Below are 15,857 nucleotides of genomic sequence, written 5' to 3' on the forward strand. Positions count from 1 at the left end.
TGATGTGTTTGACATTTCAACTTCAATGAGCCATTGAACCCTCTGAACCCGGCTGAAAATATTGGTATTAAATTATAAACAATAGTGTTTGAATGTTCAGATCTTTCTTTATTCCCGTGACCCCCTCTCTCACACCAGCGACCGCTTGTCCATGCGACCAATTTTTTGCCCAAAACATGGAACTAACCCAGTTTGTAGGGCCAATTGCTGCTTGTTGTATTTTCATGGTTGAACCTCCTCCAAAATGGCAACAATCCCCATTAATATTGATTAGCATAATTTAGTATAAATCAGACTTCCAAAGATGTGCCAATTTATGAAATTTTCTAGTTCAGACCTAGATGGAGATTGAAAATTATTGTCAATCCATTGTTGGTCAGTTTTCATAGAATCATAGAACAAGCAATACAACACAGAAGGGGGCCATTCAACCCATCGTGCCTCTTTGAACGAGCTATCCAATTAGTCTCATTCATAACAACATAAGACATAGGGGCAGGAGTAGGCCATTCGGCCCCTCGAGCCTGCTCCGCCATTCAATAAGATCATGGCTGATCTGATCTTGGCCTCAACTCCACTTTCCTGCCCGCTCCCCATAATCCTTGATTCCCCTGTTTTTCAAAAATCTGTCTATCTCCGCCTTGAATATATTCAATGACTCAGTCTCCACAGCTCTCTGGGGTAGAGAATTCCAAAGATTCATGACCCTCTGAGAAGAAATCCCTCCATCTCTCTTTTAAATGGGCGACCCCTTATTCTGAAACTATGCTCCTTAGTTCTAGATTCCCCCACGAGGGGAAACATCCTCCCTGCACCTACCCTGTCAAGCCCCCTCAGAATCTTATATGTTTCAATACGATCACCTCTCATTCTTCTAAACGCCAATGAGTATAGGCCCAACCTGCTCAACCTTTCTTCATAAGGCAACCCCTTCAACTCCAAAATCAATCTAGTGAACCTTCTGAACTGCCTCCAATGCAAGTATATCCTTCCTTAAATAAGGAGACCAAAACTGTCCGCAGTACTCCAGGTATGGTGTCACCAACGCCCTGTACAGTTGTAGTAAGACTTCCCTACTTTTATACTCCATCCCCCTTGCAATAAAGGCCAATATTCCATTTGCCTTCCTAATTACTTGCCGTACCTGCATGTTAACTTTTTGTGTTTCATGTACAAGGACCCCCAGATCCCTCTGTACCACAGCATTTTGTAGTCTCCATTTAAATAATATTTTGCTTTTTTATTTTTCCTACCAAAGTGGATAACCTCACATTTTCCCACATTATACTCCATCTGCCAAATTTTTGCCCACTCACTTAACCTATCTATATCCCTTTGCAGACTCTTTGGCCCCCTGCTCTTAAATCCCATGGGCTTCAATTCTGCTAATAAGTATTATATGGTACTTTATCAAACGTCTTTTTAAAAGTCCATATACACAACATCATCCTCTGTTACTTCATGAAAGAACTCAATCAAGTTAGCCAAACACTATTTGCCTTTAACAAATCTGTGTTGGCTTTCATTTATTAACCCATATTTTTCCAAGTGCCAATTAATTTTGTCCCGGATTAATGTCTCTAAAAGTTTCCCCACCACCAACATTAGGGGGATTGGCCTGGAATTGGAGGGTTTATTCCTCTCTCCTTTTTTTGACCATGGGTGTAACATTTGCAATCCTCCAGTCCTCTGGCACCATTCCCATATCCTTGGAAGATCGTGGCCAGAGCCTCTGCAATTTCCACCCTTGCTTGCCTCGGCAACCTAGGATGCATCTCATCCGGACCGGCTGACTTTTCTACTTTGAGCCCTGCCAGCCTTTTAAGTACCTCCTCTTTATCTATTTTTATCCTATCCAATTTCTCTACTACCTCCTCCTTTACTGTGACATTGGCAGCATCCCCTTCTTTAGTGAAGACAGATGCAAAGTACTCACTTAGTACCTCTGCCTCCGTAAGAAGATCTACTTTTTGGCCCTTAATTGGCCCTATCTCTCCTTTGACTACCCTTTTTAATATTTGTGTTTATAAATTGTGTTCACTTTTATGTTACCTGCTACTCTATCCTCGTGCACTCTCTTTGCCTCTCATTTCTTTTCTCAGTTCTCCCCTGTACTTTTTGTATTCAGCTTGGCTCTCTACAGAATTACAAACCTGACATTTATCCTAAGTTTCCTTTTTCTGTTCTTCTGTTTCATTTTAATCTCTGTATCTTTAGTCATCCAGGGAGCTCTAGCTTTGGATGCCCTTCCTTTCCCCCTTGTGGGAATGTGTCCAGTCTGTACTCAAACTATCTCCTCTTTGAGGACCTCCCATTGCTCATTTACTGTTTTACCTGCCAGTCTTTGAATCCAATCCACCTGGGCCAGATCCCTTTTCAGCTCACTGAAGTTCGTGCTCCTCCAGTTGAATATTTTCACATTTGATTTTTCCTTGTCCTTTTTCGTAACTACTCTAAACTTAACGATATTGTGATCACTGTTTCCCAAATGCTCTCCCACTGAAACATGCTCCATTTCAGTTGTTAAAAATTACATATCGTCAAAGCAATGTACTTTTAGGTTCAGGTTATCCAAAGGTTTTTTGTACAGTTAGAACAATTTCAAAAATCATTAGTTGCAAGGGGAAAAGCAGAACAGGTGACAGAGATCAGCAAATCATGTAAGGTCAGAGTTGACAGATCACGGGCAGAATTTCTCATTATTGCCTTTCTGCTTGGAAACAGTGACTTATTCATTACAGATGCCTTGTTTGCCTGAAGTGTGCATTCTTAGCTATAATTGAAACATACTATGATTCACCACAGTGAATCATCACGTATTTATACAGAGAAACCTCAAGGGGGGACTTTTAACCCAGTAGCACAGGTGGGTTGGGGTCATGTGGGAAGTTGGTGTTAAAAATCTGAATCCTGACCAGAACCCGCCTCCAAGTCACCCACTTCCGGTTTTAATGGGGGGGTGGTGGTTTTGGCGGGGGGTTGGGGGGGGCAGCCAACCCACTCCCAGGAGGCGGGTTGCCCAATTAAATATAATGAGGCTGCCGTGCCTCAGATTTAGCTCCATTTTAAATTTACTTGTAGTTGGTCGGGTTTTGCAGGCCTTGTGAAATCTGCCAGCTAATGGAAGGTGAGGACTGCTGGATCCAGGAGGTAAGTGCCTTTACACTTACCTCCTGGATTCAGCGTCCCTACCGAACCCCCGCCCCCCTGAATGAGGCCTCTGATTTCTGCCCCCCACCCCAACGAGCTCTGACTTCCGCACCCCCCCACCCCACAGGGACTCCGATTTCCGCCCCCGAACGAGACCTGATTTCTGCCGCGCCCTCCTCCCGTCCCCCACTCCCCACGAGGCCTCTGATTTTCCCCGCCACTCCCAACCCACCAACCTATTAAAATTCAGGCTCAAGTGAAAGATTCATTTTTCTGAAACTTACTGTATATAATACAAGACTCTAGAATAACGATTTTAGATTTTTACAGATGTAATGTTCCAAGCAGTGGGGATGCTTCATTGATTTGATGCAGTGATGTATACTAATCCATCCCTTCCTTGTTTGAAGCTTAACTGCAAATTAAAAAACTGCAGGCATCCTGAATCCAATTTAAAACTGTGATTGAGATTTAGACAAACTGGATGTACAGCAAGGACAAAATCCTGATTTAATGTCATTTTACCAGATCAATCTAAATTCAAATATCTCACTTCCTTCCCTACCCATTCCTTTGAATGAAATTGAAATCTTTATTCCTGTGCTAAGTAGGTCATAAATGTCTGTACAATTAGCATTAATTGCTTAGTGGTTTTGGATAGGATGTAAGTCAGTGTTGATACTGGGTTTCATCATCCATTAATCAAATAATTTTTTCAGTTGTCTAAACTGCTTAGTCAATTCGAATGAAGGCAGATGTTCAAGCTAGGTGAAGTTCCTCTCCTTTTTCTCTCCCTCCTCAAAATCATTTAAGAATACTTACTTTTTTGGGGGAAAAAATACAGTTAACAAAGGCTCAAAGTTACTTAAAGGAAGTACTATACTTGAATATGACAAGTGTCTTGCAGATAGGTTTTTATAATAATCCTGCACTTTACGAAGCGCTTTTTTTTCTTGTGCTAGTCTACAAATGACCAGATTTATTGAATTAAATTTCACAATTTGCTGTAGTGGGGTTTGAAAACATGACCTCTATCATAACCACTACATGACTGCACCCAAGTGGTCATGATGGAATTCCAGCAAGCGGTTATACTGATATATGTAGGAAGTAACTAACAATCAGATTATATCGATTAATGATTGTCCTCGCTTAGGGAGTTGAAATCCTCAGAATTGCTGTACTCTTGCTAAAACGGACTCCTCAGGAGAGTTGTTCTCATTCCCAGTCAACTGTTGGTATGAAGAAACCTTTTATTTTGCACTCCTGATCTCAGTGGCAATTTATAATCAAAAGTAATTAATGTAGATAATATAACACAGTGCTTGAAGTGATAATATTTTTACATGACTAAGATGCAAGTCTTTAGGAAAAATTATTTTTAAAATTTTTGTCATTGTAATTGTCAGCAATTAAGTGATTTAGGAAGACTGTTAAAGACTAGAGCCACTAGGTGGTCATTTATAGTACTAAATTATAAATCAAATATAGTGCCAGCTGATCAGATGACAATATTGGTGTTTTTAATTAAACTACAAGTCTTTGAACCGTAGGATCTCTAAGGCCCTGTTTATACTGGCATTTGAAGGATGGACTGGACTAGAAACTTTACCTCAAATGCCGTAAACTATGCATCTTGAACTCTTACCAATTTAAAATGAATCAGTCATGGGATAACTTTCATGCCAAGATATATTTGGATACTTGTTAACTTTTGATTTACTATGACCCAGAACCTTAGGAATAAGGAACTCTGTCGCAGGAATGTCGAAGTCCTAAATTTCATGATGTAGAACATTTTTAACTGTGTTGATAATTTGGTCATCTACAAAATTGTTTTAAACGACCTTGTTTGTGAAACTGTTAGCTCTGTAAACAGCTAGTGTTGCTATAGCACGTTGGTGTAAAAATGTAATTGAATGTGCCTGTATTCAGCACACCAGTTTCCATCTTGAAAGTCTTCACAGAACTGTTGAGTTGTTGTTGGAAATTGGACAGCAGATCAACCGAGGCTGTGTTTGTGTACTTCTAGTAAATAGCTCAAAAATGGCATTGGTATGGGCTTTGGAGGAGCTCACCTGTCTCCTTTTTTGAGTGAGGAAATGTATAAGTGGGCCACTTTTATGTCATCTTATTACTTAATACAAACTAGCTGTTTCATGCTTGTCTGATGAGCTATATTAAATATCCATCTGAATAAGTACATACATCCTGTTTCTTAGCAGAAGCAATTGAATAAAGAGAACAGTTCTGGTGTATCTGCTTTAAAGCTGCTTTTATATTGAGCAAGACCTGTGCTGGTGCTGTTCGCTCCCAGTGCACAGGTTTCTTGCAGCAGGTTACTGGATTCGCTAAGGCAAGCTACTGGGAGCACCTGGCTTATCTACCCAGTGGTCAGCATAGTTAATCCAACAAACTTGCTTTACATTGTCACTGGCTGTGTGAAACCTATGGGTTTGAAGCCAGCTGCACAAGCATGGCACTTAAATCAATATGAAAGCAGTTTGAGGCTTCCCATACAACCACTCGCCAAAAATAGTTCCCTTGCCTTACTGCCCATCTCCATCAGTAAGTACTTTTGTGTGATAAATAATGCTTCCACGCATCAATGCTACATTACTTGTCTGAGTTTTGCTTTCCATTATCATTGTATACTGTATTATATGCAATCTCTCTCCCCTGCCCCAAAATAATTATTTTGACATGTCAAGTAACAATCATCAAACAGCTTTGCTATGTGTGCCAATTTTCACCACTTACTGAAAGGATTTACTATAGTAATACTGTAGGTGTCTGTAGGAAAGTGGAATTATTAAAAAAGCTTTTTTCAGCTATAATCTTGTGGTTTAAATTAACCTTTTGAAGAGTAGATTGCCTTATCTATATTAGCAGGAGCTTTGGCTGTCAATAAAAATCTTTAGAAAGTGCATTTTATGGTACATCACTTTAGTTGAATTGATGTAAGGGAGCTGGAAATAATTGCCCTTTTATACTAGCAAGCTGTAGTCAGTGGCATTGCAGTTGGCTAGAACCCTGTTCAAGGAATTATTTTCTTTGTTTCCTCCTGAGATTGATGATTTAACTGGGATAAAATTAGTGTGAAGGGTATAGAGGGTGTGGAATTCCTAAAATGCATCCAGAAGAACTTTTTTTGCCAGTAGGTAGCAAGCCCAACAAGGGAGGGGGTTGTTCTGGACTTAGTTTTAGGGAATGAAGCTGGGCAGGTAGAAGGCGTATCAGTGGGGGAGCATATTGGTGCTAGTGACCATAATTCAGTTAGATTTAAGGTTGTTATGGAAAAGGGCAAGGATAGACCAAGAATAAAAATTCTAAATTGGGGGGAAAAGCAAATTTTGCTAAGCCCAGAGGGGATTTAGCCATAGTGGACTGGAAACAGCTACTTGAAGGTAAATCAGTGTCAGAGCAGTGGGAAGCATTCAAGGAGGAGATCTGGAGGGTTCAGACCAAATATGTGCCGTTCAAGAAAAAAGGTGGGACTAACAAATCTAGAGCCCTGGATGTCTAGGGACATACAGGGTAGGATAAAGAAAAAAAGGGAGGCGTATGACATATACTGAGTACTAAATACTCCAGAATCTTTAGAGGAGTACAGAATGCAGGGGTGCAATTACAAAGGATATTGGGCAAGAGAGAGCATGAAAAATTCTTGGCAAGTAAAATCAAGGAAAACCCAAAGATGTTTTATAAATATATTAAGAGTAGGAGGATAACTAAAGAAAGGGTAGGGCCTATTAGAGATCATGAGGGTAATTTGTGTGTGGAGGCGGAAGACGTCGGTAGGGTTCTTACTTTGCATCTGTTTTCACAAAGGAGCGTCGCAAAGCAGACATTGCTATCAGGGAGGAGGAGTGTGAAATATTAGATGAAATAAACATAGTGAGGGAGGAAATATTAAGGGATTTAGCAGCTTTAAAAGTGGATAAATCCCCAGGCCCAGATGAAATGTATCCCAGGCTGTTAAGCGAAGCAAAAGAGGAAATAGCAGAGGCCCTGACCATCATTTTCCAATCCCCTCTGGCTTCAGGTGTGATGCTGGAGGACTGCTAATGTGGTACCCTTGTTTAAAAAGAATTCTGAAGGACAGGAAAGTCTTCATTTAGAAAGACACGGATTAATCAAGGATAGTCAGCACCGATTTGTTAAGGGAAGGTTGTGTCTGACAAACTTGATTGCATTTTTTGAGGAGGTAACCAGGAGGGTAGATGAGGGTAGTGCGTTTGATGTAGTGTATATGGACTTTAGCAAGGCTTTTGATAAGGTTCCACATGGCAGACTGGTCATGAAGTTAAAGCCCATGGGATCCAGGGCAAAGTGTCAAGTTGGATTCAAAACTGGCTCGGCGACAGGAAGCAGAGGGTAATGGTTGATGGGCGTTTTTGTGACTGGAAGGCTGTTTCCAGTGGGGTTCCGCAGGGCTCAGTACTAGGTCTAGGGTTGCAAAATTCCAGGAATTTTTAAGAGGAAACTTTCCGTGGGAATTTGGGGAATTTATGGGAATTTTGAGTTTTTTCTGTACACTGATGGTTTTTGTCTCTGAATCTTATATTATCTTTGTCATCAAAATAGACATACTGTTCCATACAAATAAAAACAGGCTTTCAAAACTTTATTTAGGTTATAATTTTGAACTTTATTGACCCCCCCCACAAAAAAGATCCATCTAAAATAAAATAAAAAGAGCGTCCGCTTATTTAGCCTGTAATTTGTCCTTATTTTGTCCCTTTTGAGTCTTCTACTCATTATTGCTCCTCCTGATTCTCTGACTCTGGCTCTGATGTGTCTATTTCCTCCTCTGTTACTGTCTAGCTATGTGGTGGACACTTCTGTATCTGGCTCAATACGTTGTAGGTTCGCCCGGATAGCCACCAGTTTCTCCACTCTCTTGTTAGTCAGCCTGTTGCACACCTTTGTATGCGTATTCCCAAAAAGTGACCAGTTTCGTTCAGAGGCCGCTGATGAAGGTGGGATTTGGCGTATCACCGATGCAATGGGTGACAGGGCCTCAGATGCACAAACTCCCTTCCACCAGGTATGTGCACTGATATGCTTGCATGATTCCCATATTCCGTCCTCATTCCAAAGACCTTGCTTGGTAGAGAAATTTGTCAGACTTCCCAGAACTTTGCCCACATCCAGATTGAGGTGGCATGAGCGGGTAGAAATCACACTAAGCGCTGTTGATCTGTTCTCCAGAAAGTATTGGTCTCCCAACATGCTTTGGGTCCAGCATGTATGCTGCAGCATGAATCGGCTTGACACAAAATTCTTGACATGTCTGTATGAATTGAACAATTGCCTTCTCCTCTGCTTTGAGCAGCAGGGATGTGGGTAGGGCAATGCTGATTTGTTCTTTTAAATCAGCAAAAAGCCTGAGAACATCTGACAAGACAGCGTCATCTCCTTCAATCTGAGCAATTGCAGATGCTACTGGTGAGAGTAGTTTAAGGCTGCTAACCACTCTCTCCCAAAACACATCATCCAGCAGTATTTTCTTGATGATGGTTTCGATATGCCCAGACTGGGATATTGCCATTTCTTGCAGCGACTCCTTACCCTACAGAAGGCTGTTGTACATTATGACAACGCCACCCCATCTAGTGTTGCTGGGCAGCTTTAGTGTGGTGTTCTTGTTCTTTGTCGTTTGCTTGGAGTTGTAGGTTGCTGCAACTACCTGTTTTCCCCTGACATACTTAACAACTTGTTTGGCTCTCTTATACAGTGTTTCAATGGTTCTCAAACCCATGATGTCCTTGAGGAGCAGGTTGAGCCCATGAGCTGCGCACCCAATACACGTAATATGAGGGTAGGCCTCCTCCACTTGAGCCCAAGCAGCCTTCATCTTCGCAGCATTGTTAGTAACTACTGCAAAGACTTTGTGGTCCAAGATCGTTGATGACTGCTTTCAGTTCATCAGCAATGTATGTGCCTGTGTGTCTGTTGTCCTTCATGTCTGTGCTCTTGAAGAACACTGGGAGAGGAGGGGAGATGATGTAGTTTATGATGCCCTCCCCTCGTACATTTGACCACCCATCTGAGATAACTGCAACACAGCCTGCCATCTCTATCGTTTCTTTGAGTTTTCCTTGGACTCTGTTATACTCAGCCTCCAGCAAATAAGTAGACAAAGCATGTCTGGTGGGAGGACAGTATTCAGGGCGAATAACATTGAAAAATCTCTTCCAGTACACACTGGCTGTGAGCATGAGGGGTGAGCCTGTCGCATATACAGCTCGAGCAAGGCACTCATCTGCATTCTTCTGGCTATGGTTATCCATTGTATCAAAGAACCTTCCAAGTGGGCCAGGAGTTGCTGATGATGAGGAGCCTGATGCTGAATGTGAACCATCATCTTCTTGAATGGAAGCAGAGGAACTCTGGGCTGACTGCTGTGAGCTTTGAGTGAAGTTATTGCATTTGGATAAATGCTGCTGCATCTTTGTGGCATTCTTTACATATGGCTTTGTACAGTGTTTGCACATGTACACAGTCTTTCCACCTTTAATGCCTGGGGTAAAATGCTTCCACACATCCGACGGTAAACGTGGCATTGTTCTATGCAGAGAAATAAAGGTAATTCGTCTCTCTGTCGAACTGCGGTCGATCAGCACGATTGCAACAGGGTGAGTACAATTTTTCCTGCTGCTCCATGTGATGGAAGCATGACTTGTGCACGCACGACGCTACATCACCAATAGAGGGAGCTAATCGCTCCTCCATCCAATCAGGACACACTTGTTCACAGTCACACACACAACTTGTAATTATTAAAATAAGCCAAGTACAGTGAACTTTCGTTTAACCGGAGGTTAAATGTCCGGAAAGCTCTCTCTCCCGGCAAAATTCAGGAGCCATTTCCTATAAGTTTTTTTTACTTCTCGTTGCTTTTTTTTCCAGTCAGGCTCTGCAAGGTCTAGCTGAAGCTGTTGCTTAGCTACTGAGACGCTTTTAAGCTGCGGTCAACTGTTTTGAAGCTGTCGGGGTCTGTTGATTCACGGAGCTCAAAAGCTCCGTATGTTTTAACATTAGCGCTGGTTTCTATGGCAGTTCTGATGGTACAGCACCAGCTCGGTCCCGTCAGTGCCGGATACCAGAAAGTTTCCTGTAAGAAGATAAACGTATATTGATTAAGAAATTCCTTAATAATTAAGATTCCATCTCTGTTAGTAATTTTAGAGAGGACCTGTTTGGGGGGGGGGGGGGGGGAAAATGAAAAATACAAAAAAAACAATATGCTAGCATGTGCTTTTTTGGGCAAAATTCCCAAGTTAAACTTCCCGTGGAAAATTTCTGGAAATTTACCAGAAACTTTCCACCCCTTCGCAACCCTAACTAGGTCCCTTGCTTTTTGTGGTATATATCAATGATCTAGACTTGAATATAGGGGGTATGATTAAGAAGTTTGCAGCTGATACTAAAATCGGTTGTGTGGTTGATACTGAAGAAGGAAGCTGTAGACTGCAGGAAGATATCAATAAATTGGTCAGGTGGGCAGAAAAGTGGCAAATGGAATTCAATCCGGAGAAGTGTGAGGTAATGCATTTGGGGAGGACTAACAAGGAAAGGGAGTACACATTAAATGGTAGGACACTTAGTAGCGTAGAGGAACAAAGGGACCTTGGAGTGCATGTCCACAGATCCCTGAAGGTAGCAGGCCAGGTAGATAAGGTGGTTAAGAAGGCATACGGAATGCTTTCCTTTATTAGCCGTGGCATAGAATACAAGAGCAGGGGGTTTATGCTTCAACTGTATAAAACACTAGTTAGGCCTCAGCTAGAGTACTGCGTGCAGTTCTGGTCACCACATTACAGGAAAGATGTGATTGCACTAGAGAGGGTACAGAGGAGATTTACAAGGATGTTGCCGGGAGTAGAGAATCTTCGCTATGAGGAAAAACTGGATAGGCTGGGTCTGTTTTCCTTGGAACAGGGGAGGCTGAGGGGAGACCTTATTGAGGTGTGTAAAATTATGAGGGGCCTAGATAAAGTAGATAGAAAAGACCTATTTCCCTTAGCAGAGGGGTCAAAAATCAGGGGGCACAGATTTAAAGTAATTGGTGGAAGGTTTAGAGGGGATTTGAGGGGACATTTCTTCACCCAGAGGGTTGTGGGGGCCTGGAACTCACTGCCTGAAAGGGTGGTAGAGGCAGGAACCCTAACCACATTTAAAAAGTACTTGGATGTGCATTTGGGATGCTGTAACCTGCAGGGCTACAGACCAAGAGCTGGGAAGTGGGATTAGGCTGGATAGCTCTTTGTTGGCCGGCACGGACACGATGGACTGAAATGGCCTCCTCCCGTGCTGTAACTTTCTATGATTTAAAGCAGCAATATGTGTTCTCCATAATATACAAATAAGCACCAACTAACTATTTTTGACCAACAATAAGCTACTCTCTTCATTGATTTCTATAAACCGAGGATAAATATTTAATTTGACACTGAGCATGCTTAATGAACGACGGATGAAAATGCCTACAATGACGTTGATACTTTGACTGTGTTTGTCAGAATTCTTAATGTTCCAATAATCTTGCTTCTGCTTCCTCCTTTTGAAATTGGATGCAATTGAATTAAATAAAAGATTTCCCCCCTCCCCACAGCTTAAAAACATAAGAATTAGGAGCAGGATTAGGCCATACGGCCCTTCGAGCCTGCTCTGCCATTCAATAAGATCATGGCTGATCTTCGACCTCAACTCCACTTTCCCGCCCGATCCCCATATCCCTTGATTCCCCTAGAGTCCAAAAATCAGTCTATCTCGGCCTTGAATATACTCAACGACTCCGCATCCACAGTCCTTTGGGGTAGAGAATTCCAAAGATTCACAACCCTCTAAGTGAAGAAATTGGGTGGGGGTGGGGGGTTGCAGATAATTGTTTAGGAAGAGGCTGCCGCAATCTGATGGCATTTCATTTAAATGTTCACTTGGGGTTGGGGACATTCAGGCAGACAGGATATCAGATGTAAATCACACCCACATACAATGAGCGTCCAGGATTGCTAAGCCAGTATAATTATACGGAATGTGTTTGAAAATGGCTGCGGTAACTATTGGTTCAAATGTGGCAGTGGTCCGAGGAAATTAATACTTAAATTACAAATTCCTGACTCATGAGAGAAACATAAGAAACATAGAAGATAGGAGCAGGAGTAGGCCATTCGGCCCCTCTAGCCTGCTCCGCCATTCAATGCGAGCATGGCTGATCATCTAAATTCAGTACCCTGTCCCTGCTTTCTCCCCATATCCCTTGATCCCTTTAGCCTTAAGAAATATATCCAACTCCTTCTTGAATATATTTAATGAATTGGCCTCCACCGCCCGCTGTGGCAGAGAATTCCACAGGTTCACCACTCTCTGGGTGAAGAAATTCCTCCTCATCTCTGTCCTAAATGGCTTACCCCTTATCCTTAGACTGTGACCCCTGGTTCTGGACTCCCCGACCATCGGGAACATCCTGAGAAAGCAAGATTGAATAAAAAATCTATCAGAACTTAACAAAATTATTTGATGTATGGTTGAGTTTATGGAGATAACATAAAATTATCAGCTGTAGAAATCACCTGTTATTGGGAAGACACAACATTACCTTGGATTCCAATGGCTGAAGAGTGTCATTTTCATTTCCGGAGGAAATTGGACTCTGCATCCCAATCTATTTGTACTGAATCGATTTATTGTCAGATATCTGGGCTGAGGTTGAAAAATTCACTTCCAGGACTCGCAGGATAATAAAATCTCTCTTCAAATCACCCCAAGAGCCTTATTTTTTACCGGCGGTTGGATCAACAGTGTTTCGAGCGGTGGCTTCTCATTGCACCTTTTGATTTACTGGCATTGACAGCTAGAGAATTATTTAACTTTTCATTCATTCAACTTCTGATCTCTAAATTAATTTATAATTAATCTAAAATTATTTAGGAATCTAATCTTCTTTCAATATAATCAATCCCGATTCTCAGTTTGACAGTTGAAAAAGGAAATTTCATTACTGCGACTTTTAGATTCATCAATCAGTGATTCCTGAGAGATCCATCCACAGGCACCAGAGACTGACTTATCCCCATCTGGAAAAATTGGGGCCTAAATGGTTCTAATATTGCCACAAGAAACATTTAAACTACTAGAAATTGACACCTCAATGCCCTGCCTGTCTTATCCCCTGGTCTCATTCACCTGTCTCGCATCTGGACATCAATTCTTCCCTGATTCACCCAACCATCAACTTTATCAGAGCTCTGACTTTAAATCTAGTTTTTCTAATGTGTTGTCTCCTCTCTACTCCCTGTGCTCTCAAATTAGCATGTAGCCACCTCTGTGTAACTGTTTCCCAGTGTCCATTCGTGGGGCTGCCGCTCCAGACCGGAGCTCATCATTTCTATTTCCTCTTGTCTCTTTTTTTCTCTCTTCTTTACCTCTCTCAACATCATGCCTCCTTTCTTTTCTCCACCCTTGGGTACTCTATCCTCACAAACCCCAATTCTTCAGTCCTCATCGTCTTTCCTATTCTCATACCGCTGTCCCAGACTTGATTCCCTCTTAAATAATTCTACAGCTTCCCTCTGTGCCTCCCTTGGCATCCTCCAAAAGGCCCACCTCCTAATGAGTAGCAACCCCAATTGCCCAATCCTATTCATTCCCCGCCCTACGCGCCTGCTGCGGGCTAATCTTGTCAAATTCCTTCCTGTCCCTTCCTGCTCTGACCCTTTTCACTCTTCCAGTAAATCAGCTATCATCACCCCTCTCTCCATTTCCCTTCAAAATGTATGTTCACTTGTGAATAAAGGCCTTGCTATCCATGAGCTTATGATGGACAATTACATTGACATCATGGTCTTGACTGAGACATGGTTGAGGGGTGATCACCACTTTTCCCCTTAATGAAACTTCCCTGCCTGGCTATACTTGCCACCATTTACCCTGCCCAAACCGCCGTGATGGTGGTGTAGCCATTATCTCTAAATCACACCTTAGTCTGTCTCTCTACTCCTCTGGCAATTTCTCCTTTGAGCATCACACCTTTTTCCACCCCTCACGCCCCTCTTTTAAATTCCTTGTTCTGTATCGCCCACCCAAGTATCGCACCAATTTTCTCACTGAGATATCTTCTCTACTGCCCGACCGCTGCCTCTGCACCAAGCGACTTCCCATCTTTGATGATTTCAACCTCCACCTCAACTCTTCTCGTTCTCTCTCCTCTGAGTTCACGGCCCCCCTTTCATCACTTAATCTCTCCCTCCATTATAAACTCTCCTAACCATATACACGGCCACCCCCTCAATCTTGCCATCTCGCGTGGCCTCGCTACTCTCACCGTAACTTTCTCTGATAAGGCAATCTCTGATCATTTTTCCTTATATTGCTCTCCACCCATATTCCCCTCCACCCATATTCCCCTACCTACTCCACTTATTTCAGTGTTGGCTCCTGGAAAAAAACTCTCCAAGTTCCTTACCACTGCACTTTCAAATTCCCAACTATCTAGTCTTTGGCCCACAATTCTTCATGACATTTCTGCAGCTACTGATTTGCTAAATCACACCCTCTCCACCACCTTTGATGCCCTTGTCCCCACTAAAACCATGACACTCTCTCACCCTAGTTGTTCCCCAGGTATACCTCCCATCTCTGGTCCAAGGGATGCAGACTTGAATGTCTTTGGCGGACAACTGCTTTAAACATCCATCACCGGATATGGTTGGATCACAAAGCATTATCGGGCAGTGCTCTCCATCGCTAAAACTGCCTACTAAGAACATCCAGGAAGGCAAAGATAACATCTAGCTTCTCTTCTCTAGCACAAACTTCTTAAACCGCCCTCCCCATCTTCCTCCTCCCTTACCTCCAACACCAAGTGCGAGGAGCTCATGGAGTTTTTGTTACAAAGATAGAGAACATCTGTTCAGCTGCCTCTGCTAATTCCCTCCCTTCCCGTAGCCCACTGGGCCTAACTTCCTCCCCGTTTCCTCCCCCAACCTTAACCCTGAATTGCATATTTCTCTAGTTTCTCTCCTATCGCCCCTCATGCACTCTCAAAGCTCATCTTGTCAATGAGACCGACCTCCTGCTTTCTCGACCCTATTCCTACTAAACTGCTGACCACCCAATTTCCCTTCCTGGCTAATCTTATTAATGATTCTCTCTCCTCAACTGCTGTCCCCTTCTCCTTCAAATCTGCCGTCATCACCCCCTCAAAAAAACCAACCCATGACCCTCCCCGTCCTTGCAAACTATCGACCCATCTGCAACCTCCCTTTTCTCTCAAGTCCTTGAATGTTTGTCACCTCCCAAAACCATGCCCATCTTTCCCAGAACTCTTTGTTTGAATCCCTTGAATCAGGCTTCCACTCCTGTCACAGTACCAAAACTGCTCTTACCAAAGTCACAAATGACATCCTAATTGACTGCGACAAAGGTAATCTTAACTTTCTCGTCCTTCTGGATCTGTCTGCAGCCTTTGACACAGTTGACCACAAAATTCTGCTCCAGCGTCTCTACTGTCGTCCAGTTGGATGGGACTGAACTCGCCTGGTTTCATTCCTATCTTTCCAGCCGCAACCCTAGAATCACCGGCAATGGCTTCTCTTCCCACTCCCTCTAGTGTCCCACACGGATCTATCCTTGGTCTCCTCCTATTTCGCATCTACATGCTGCCCCTCGGCAACACAACGTGAGTTTTCACATGTACG

General features: G+C 42.7%; 1 protein-coding gene across 4 annotated transcripts in view; it reads left to right on the forward strand.

The window, feature by feature from the left end:
* ipo13b (importin 13b) overlaps positions 1 to 15,857 on the forward strand; it is a 220,332-nt gene that overhangs the window by 102,846 nt on the left and 101,629 nt on the right. The window lies entirely within an intron of this gene.

This window comes from Somniosus microcephalus, chromosome 3 (assembly GCF_052327205.1).
Source record: "Somniosus microcephalus isolate GS21.2 chromosome 3, FLI_Smic_1.0, whole genome shotgun sequence".
Lineage (NCBI taxonomy): Eukaryota > Metazoa > Chordata > Chondrichthyes > Squaliformes > Somniosidae > Somniosus > Somniosus microcephalus.